Source organism: Hakea prostrata, chromosome 7 (assembly GCF_041222555.1).
Source record: "Hakea prostrata isolate BN-2017 chromosome 7, UWA_Hpros_2, whole genome shotgun sequence".
In the NCBI taxonomy this organism is placed as follows: domain Eukaryota; kingdom Viridiplantae; phylum Streptophyta; class Magnoliopsida; order Proteales; family Proteaceae; genus Hakea; species Hakea prostrata.
The window spans coordinates 41,480,509-41,488,369 of NC_142606.1; the positions used below are offsets into that span (position 1 = coordinate 41,480,509).

The 7,861-nt window shown below is 41.1% G+C and overlaps 1 non-coding gene across 1 annotated transcript; it reads left to right on the forward strand.

Moving 5' to 3' along the window:
• The first annotated feature begins 667 nt into the window (after positions 1–667).
• TRNAH-GUG (transfer RNA histidin (anticodon GUG)) lies at positions 668–739 on the forward strand. The gene has a single exon. It is a non-coding gene; the product is annotated as a tRNA-His (tRNA).
• The last annotated feature ends 7,122 nt before the right edge of the window (positions 740–7,861 follow it).

Consider the following 7,861-nt stretch of genomic DNA (forward strand, 5'->3'; position numbering starts at 1 on the left):
AGATTCATCACTGCACCACACAAAAAAAGTTCCCTTTTGTAAAAGTTTTGCAGCTACTATAATCATAAAAGTCAATACAAAATCTCAAAGGGCGTTTTGTAAATAAAATTTATGCTCTTATTGGCAATTTTTATTTATTTATTATGTTTTATTTGTTTATTATTTTAAAGTGACATTTCCATTGCCAAGAGTTAAACCTGGGTTTCGTGGGTGAAAAACTAGATATCCTTACTGCGACAACAGATTGGTAATTGTTTGTATTCATTAATTCTTTTTTTTTTTTTTTTTTTTTTCATTTATGCAATGGGAGTATGATGTTTGGCAATGTCCTACTAAGAATTTCTTTAGATTTCTTCCAAAATGTGAAATTGGATGTATCAATTAAGAACAACAAAGATAAAGACATTTCGATTGGGCTGAATTAAAACGGAAAAAATTCCTGCACGGTGAAAACGTTATCAGAAATGCTTCGGTTGAGAACCCTTCTTGAGCCTGATATTTTTCAATTAAGCAAAATTATTAGTTATCTGTACCCGCAAAATAAAATTTTTTCGGTGTTCATCAATAATTTCTTTCCACATTTTGGCCTTTGGGGGGCCTATGCTCGGAATGTTTAGTTATAGATTTACGTGTGATTACTTATAAAATTCCAATCAAATAAGATCTTGTGGCTGTAGTTTAGTGGTGAGAATTCCACGTTGTGGCCGTGGAGACCTGGGCTCGAATCCCAACAGCCACAATGCTTCCGACATTAGTTGGTAGAGCGGAGGACTGTAGTTGAATAATACCTAACAGGTGATCCTTAGGTTGCTGGTTCGAATCCGGCAGGTCGGAATTTTTTTCCCTCAAAGACCAATACATTCTTTTTTTCTTTTTTGTAGTTGTTATATATAATTTAAATATGAGGCAAAGTTTTGCCAATGGCCCCAAATTGCAATACAATTGAAAGATGAAGATCTTTAGCCAATCCGGAGAGCTTGATGTTGCAATCGAAATCACAGATGAATGAGTCACACCTTGGGCGTTGTCTTTAAGGTTGAGACACTCGTGCGGGTGCTTAAAAGCAGTTCGTTGTCTCCGTAGGTTTCATTCTCCTTGTCTGGAATTTTGAAACCTCGTCATCTTCTTCGCGCCTTCACGATCCTCTCGTCTTCGAGCTTTCTGCCTCAGTGATTCAGTAAGTTTACTGAATCCTTGCAAAGTTTACTTCCGTTTCTAGGTTTCTTTTCTCTAGAAACCACAATCGACTTTTTCTGTAATGGAGGGCGGTAGGGTTTCTTCTGAAATTTCCCCTGCACTTAGCGCCGATAATGGCGATAGTGGTGATGAGGCCCTTGTCCCTGTCTCCTCTGAGCAGTCAGATAGTGACAAGAAGACCCTAACTGCTCTCTTGCTTGACTTCACAGAAGTTAGCCAACAGAGAAAAGTAGAAGAAAAACCTGAGACTTCTTCTGCCCTTCCTAATTCTGGACCTTCCATGACTCCGAAGGTGACCGCCGAATCTTCTGGGCAGTCCAAACAACCCACTAGGTCCGCCGATGGACCTGGCTCTATTGCTTCCTCCTATACTGAGGAAAACCTTCCTTTAGCCGTCAAATGTTTTGACTTTCATTCTTCGTATCAACTTAGGGCTCCCACTTCTGATAAGAGGGTAGATTCGATCCTTCCGGGCGAATTCTCCCTGTATATAGATACCCTGGAAAGCGGAGTTCGCTTTCCCTTCTTTAATACTTTGTTTTCTGCCATTCTGAATCATTGGGATATTTGTCCTGGAATGCTTCTTCCCAATAGCTAGCGTCTCATCGTCGGCTTCTTGGGTTTATGCTTTAAACTTGGCATCGTACCTTCTCTTCCTCTTTTTATACATTTTCATGTTCTTTCTCTTTCCCATCCTCCCGGTTGGGTTGTGCTTTCTAAGCGCAACAAAGTTGAGCTTGATTGGTCGGGCAACATTCTTGCCAAAGGAACTTGCCCTTCCAATCATAAAGGGTGGTGCAAGCGGTATTTTTTTTTCCGAGCGCCTCAATCAGATCTTAATTTCCCGATTGCCTGGAAGCTGTACACTTGATATTCGGAGGGTAACCGGGTCCCTCCCTTATCCAAAGAAGACAGAGCTGCCGTCGGGAAGATTATGTCAATTCCATGGTATCAAGAGATACATGGATATGAGATGGAATACAACTCCATTCTTCAATACTGGGAGTTGGCTCAACGTGAGCTTTCTAACTGCCACGTTTCACTTTCTTGAATGTACTGCGAACTTTTTTCAACTTTCTGACTTTCGTTTTTCATTGTAGTGCCCCCCCAGAATGAATCCAGACAGCCTTCGGGTGAGGGTTGCCAAGGCTGTTGTGATTGCAGAGCAACGGTCTCCTCGAGCTTTGATTGCAGAATGGGTAGCCTCTGTGCCACCTCCAGTCCCTTCTTACAAGGGTATCAGGAACCTGAAGCAAGTGGTTGAGGCTTTGGGGAGAGGGAAAAAACCAATGGTGGAAGAGGTAGACATCCCCTCTCCTGTTCGAACCAAGAGGAAGCATGACTCGGTCGATGCTTCCGCCTCGAAGAAATCCAAGAAGAAAAAAGATTCTGAGAAGATCTTCGTTCCTCAATGGTCGCTGACGCAGAAAGACCGAGTCACGCAGGATCCTGAGAAGGCCACTAAGTGGAGCTCTCTCGGCCTTATGCCTGCTGACCGTCAGGCATTTGAGACCCTGCAAGACGCCGTTCTCGTTCGTCTTTCCTCAAGGTATTATTTTTCTTGAGCCTTTACTACTTGCTTTGTAATCTCTTCTGGGATTTTTTGATAATCTCCCTGTCCTTCCAGGAATGCTGTGTTAAGCTTCTATCAACACATGGAGGCATTGAGTTGAGTTGGTCGTAGCAGTTTCTTGCTCCAGACTTGTGAAGAGAATCTGGCGAAATCAAATTCTAAGGTGGACCGGTTGAGGAAAGTTGCCGAAGAGTTGAAGAAGAAGCATGATGAGGAGATGAATTCTTTGAAGAAAGAACTTGACTCGTCAACCATTCGTGCTGTTGCCGCCGAACGTGAGGCCAAGAAGCAGAAGAATGCTGTTGTCGCATTCGGTGAAAGCCTTGAGTTCCAGGCCAAGGATAACGAATGGCTGAAGAAGATGACCGTTCCTAGCAAGCCCGAACATCTTTCCCAAGATCTTCGGAGGGACTGCATTCGGAAATATTTGAACAACGTTCCCTTTAATGACCTGTTGAGCTCCTTCAACCTTCAAGCTTATCGAGAAGGGCAGAATGTTGTCTGGAGAAAGATTCTTGAATCTAATCCTTCTTTTGACACAACTCCCTTTCGAGAAGTGTGTCACAAGGAAATCTTCGAGAAGCTTGAGCTGCCTTTCCCCGACTGGGTTTTGGAAGAGGAGGATCCCATTCCAGCGGACCCAGACATTGAGAAGTATCTTGCTGACTCGCCGCCTCTCGAAGAACCTTCGAAGCCTGCCTCGGATAAAGATTCTGACAAAGACTCTTCAACTGACAATGAGAAAGAACAATAGGAAACCATCTCCAGGATTAATTTTTTTTGTGTGTAAGGGTTGGCCCTCTACGATCTTAATGAAATAGAAATCTGTCTTCTTTTTCTCGAACTCTTCCAATGATTGCATTAATACTTCCTCATATCATAACCAGGGAATTGTTTATTCCCTCTCACAAGAGATATTTAAAAATGATATAAGAATGATATAAGTTATCACGTAGATTAACTTGTACCTTAATTGAAGACAAAGTTCGGGACATCAGGGAGATGCGTTCGGGAGAGTTTCGTTCGGTCAATTTGATTCTTCCGAACCTTTTGTGACACCTGAATTTTATCTCCCAACCACTCCCTCTTTTATGACGAAGCCCTAACGTTTCCTTGTATTCGTATACCAATTGTTCTTCCCAAGGAATTGGAAATACTCTATTATTTAACACTGGTGCGATAGTTGGTATTTGGCAGTATCCTCGTATCAGGTGCATTTTGTTCCACGTGGAAACCTAGTTCAGCCTTCAAGTTTCGAATTTGAAGAGCCGTTGTCCCCTGACCGTTAATCCTGCATTTTTAGGAATTCAAAGCGTCTCTTCCATCTTGTCCCTTGATTAACTTGGGCTTTCAACCGTCGCATCTCTCCTTGAGGCTATTTAAGCTCCTCAAGAGGACTTCATCCTTATCTCGCTATCTGCAAGTTATTTCTGGTAGATTTGCAAAGTAATATTATGTCCTCCTTTGCTGTCTCTGTACTCTTGTCCTCCAACAATATCTTCGATCAGAATATGAACAAGTAAGTCTTCTGCTCTGTCATTCAGTTTTGTTATGAACTTCTTCTTCTCCTTGAGTAATCTCCACAGTGTACATACTTGGGGTTTACTCATTATGGAAGTTTCCTGATTGGTGTTCATTACTTTATCTATTCAACAGAAAGCTAGGGTTTTCCCTTTTTTGCCATAAATTGTTAGATTCTCGTATTGATGCTGCTTTTTGCATTTGCAGTGCCTCCAAGAATTAACTTGGACTTTATTAGGGCGAATTCCTGCAAGAAGACTACCCCAATACCGATGAAGGTTGCTTCCTCTGAGGTGATTGCCGCTGATGAATCTTCTAAATGTGGGGAGACTGCTGTTGGTGAATCTTCAAGTCAGATTTCCACAATTTGATGCTTCTCCCACGCTTCCTCTGCTTGAAGAGACCGTTCGTCTTCCAAGGAGTACGTGGCCTCTTCCGTCGTCCCTTGACTGTTGATGCCCCTGCTGGAGCTATGCTGGAGTCTTCTTTCATGATGAAGACCCTTCGGACATCTGAGGAGATGTGGTCCCTACAGGTGCCGCTCATATTTCCAACTCTAGTGCTTGTTTGACATCCTCCTCCACTCCTTCCCTGAAGCCAGAGGATTTTGCCACTAGGAAGCGCCCTCGGTTGGCCGATGAACTGTTCCATCCTTCTTGGTCGCTGAAGAGGTCTGACTTGGTGATAAACAATCTTGACAAGGCACTAGAATGGTGCACTGCTATTCAAATGCCTGCCGAGAGCAGAGTCCTCTCCATGATCCCAGACAGGGATTTTATGAAATCACTGATGATGTAAGTTTTTCCTTCATTACCTTTCGTTCTAAAGATTTTTCTTTTGCTCTTGACTCACTCTGAAGTTGTTGCAGGAGTCTCACTGATAACTTCCACAATCAAGTGGAAGCAGCCTTTAGACTCAGTAGACTGAGTGATGAAGTTTCCAGGCTTCGGGAAGACTCCAAAGCCAAAGACATTGAGATAGCTCGTCTTGGAAACCAAGCTTGGAAGATTGCCCGAGAGAAGAATTCCAAGAACAAACGTCTTCGTTCGGATTTGGATGATGCCAGGGAGAAGATTCGGCAGCTGGAGCGGGAAGTAGGAAAGTTTTCAGCGGGGCGAAAGGGTTTGGAGGCTGTGTCATCGTCCCAAAGGCAAGCTGTTACCATTTTGCCCGAGTCCCTCTCAACTGATGCTCGCAGGGCTTGCATCTTCAAATATTTGCATAGTAAGCCTTTTGCTGACATGTTGAACGCTTATAACTTGCAGGCATACCGGGATGGCGAGAACGAGGTATGGGAATCGATACTAAGGAGAAATCCTTATTTCAACACAACTCCCCACCGTTCCAATTGTCATCTTGAAGTGTTTGCCAAGCTAGGACTCCCTCCTCCTGCCTGGACCAAGGATGCAACAGACCTTCCACCTCTAGATCCGGATATCATGCATCATCTTGACGATTCTTCTCCCTATTCTCCTCTCAAAGGATTCAGCTATGAAAAGCTTGCCTTGAATGCAGGTTTGATCAAAGATCAAACTTCTCCCGGAAAAGCTGGATAAAGATTATGGAATTGCAAAGGATTTTGTATTTGCAAGAATGCTTCGCAATCCCGAGGGAAATAAACAAATGATACCATAAAGCCCAAAAAATTTGCCCGACGAAACTCCGAAGGCACACTTCTCTAGATTCAGCTTCATTTGGTATTTTCGCAATACTGAAAATACCTTTGTTAAATCTTCAATATACTTTGTTCTCGCAGTGCTCTTTACCAGCATATCGTCAACATATGCCTCCACGTTCTTCCCGATCAAGTCTTTAAAGATTTTGTTGACGGCTCTCTGATAAGTAGCCCTTGCATTCTTCAGGCCGAACGGCATAACTTTATAATAAAAGCTTTCACGATCAGTCATGAAAGCCGTAACTTTTTCGTCCTCCTAATTCATGAGGATCTGGTTATATCCTGAATATGAATCCATGAAACTCAACGTTTCATATCCTGCTGTTGCATCTATCAATAGATCAATCCTGAGCAACGGGTAACAATCTTTAGGGCAAGCGTTGTTGAGATCTATGTAATCTGTACACATTCTCCGCTTTCCATTTGCCTTTTTTACCATTACCACGTTGGCTAGCCAGATTGGGCATTCAATTGGTTCAATGAAACCAGAGTTCTTCAGTTGAGTTCTTCAGTTTCTCAACTTCGCCCCTGAATATGCATCCATGAAAGGCTTTTATTAGTGATTTATAAGGAAGATTGTTTGAGATTGAAAAAAATACTCCCTTTTCTAAGAATTTTTTTCTCGATTTAATTTAATTTTACGTATTTAAATAAAAAACTATATAAAAATGGTACCAATAATTTATGAGTAAAAAATAAAATGAAAACAAAGCTAATCCAAAAAAGATGACATTTAAATAAAAATAAATGATACAATAGTCAAGTGAAATATTTGCAGAAAAAGAGGAGTACATGCTTTTACAATAGTAGTTAGAAAACATCTCTTCCCTATTTCATAGAGGCCTTTGTTTGAGAATGAAAAAAATACTCTTTTTTCTAGAAAATTTTTTCTCGATTTAATTTAATTTTACGTATTTAAATAAAAAACTATATAAAAAGGCTACCAATAACTTATGAGTAAAAAATAAAATGACAACAAAGCTAATACAAAAAAAGATGACATTTAAATAAAGACAAAGAATACAATAGTCAAGTGAAAGATTTGCGGAAAAAGAGGAGTACATGCTTTTATAATAGTAACTAGCAAAGTAAGACACGTGCAAATGCACGTGGCCATATGAGAGAGAAAATATACGAGAAAGATATCTCTCAGGGCCTCTCTCTCTCTCTCTCTCTCTCCCCCTCTCCTTTCTTAAGTAGACTCGGCTATAATGAGAAAGACGAAGCAGCGTTGTTAGTGCTGCAATCTCTCTCTCTCTCTCTCTCTCTCTCTCTCTCTCTCTCTCTCTCTCTCTCGTCTTTCTTAATGGTGGCTTGATTTGTTTCTACACTCTCTCTTCTTTCTTTCAAGAGATTGGGTTTGTTTCTGCGATCTGTCTCTCTGCTCTCTGTCTTTGTTACTTCCTGTAGCACACTGACTCTATCGGTGAACTATTGCAAGTCCTAGAAGCAGAATAATACGATGGATTTTAAACCAAAGATGCGATCGAACAGCAAGATTTCGGAACATATGATTTCAAAATCAAGAAGGTGTTGGAGCATCAGCAGATGAAGAACTATGTTAAGTGAAACCGACAAAGTTATATCAGAGTTAGTTTCTACAATCCGGTTCTTTTCCCTCTTTCTATCTCTATTTTTCCCTTTTCTTATCTCAAAATAACGAAATAAAATTCAATTTTGAATTTCCATTTGATTTCATCGGGTTTTCTTAAAAGTAATCTCAGTTCAATGGAGTGATCAGACATAGTAAAAGTAAATAAAACAAAACAACTTTTAGAGAAGATAACAATGACGACCACGCAAGATTAACTAAATTTCAACATGAGAATTGCAAATTGCATGAATGCTTAAGGTGGAACGAATGGATTCATACCTTAATCCGAAAATCCGTTTCG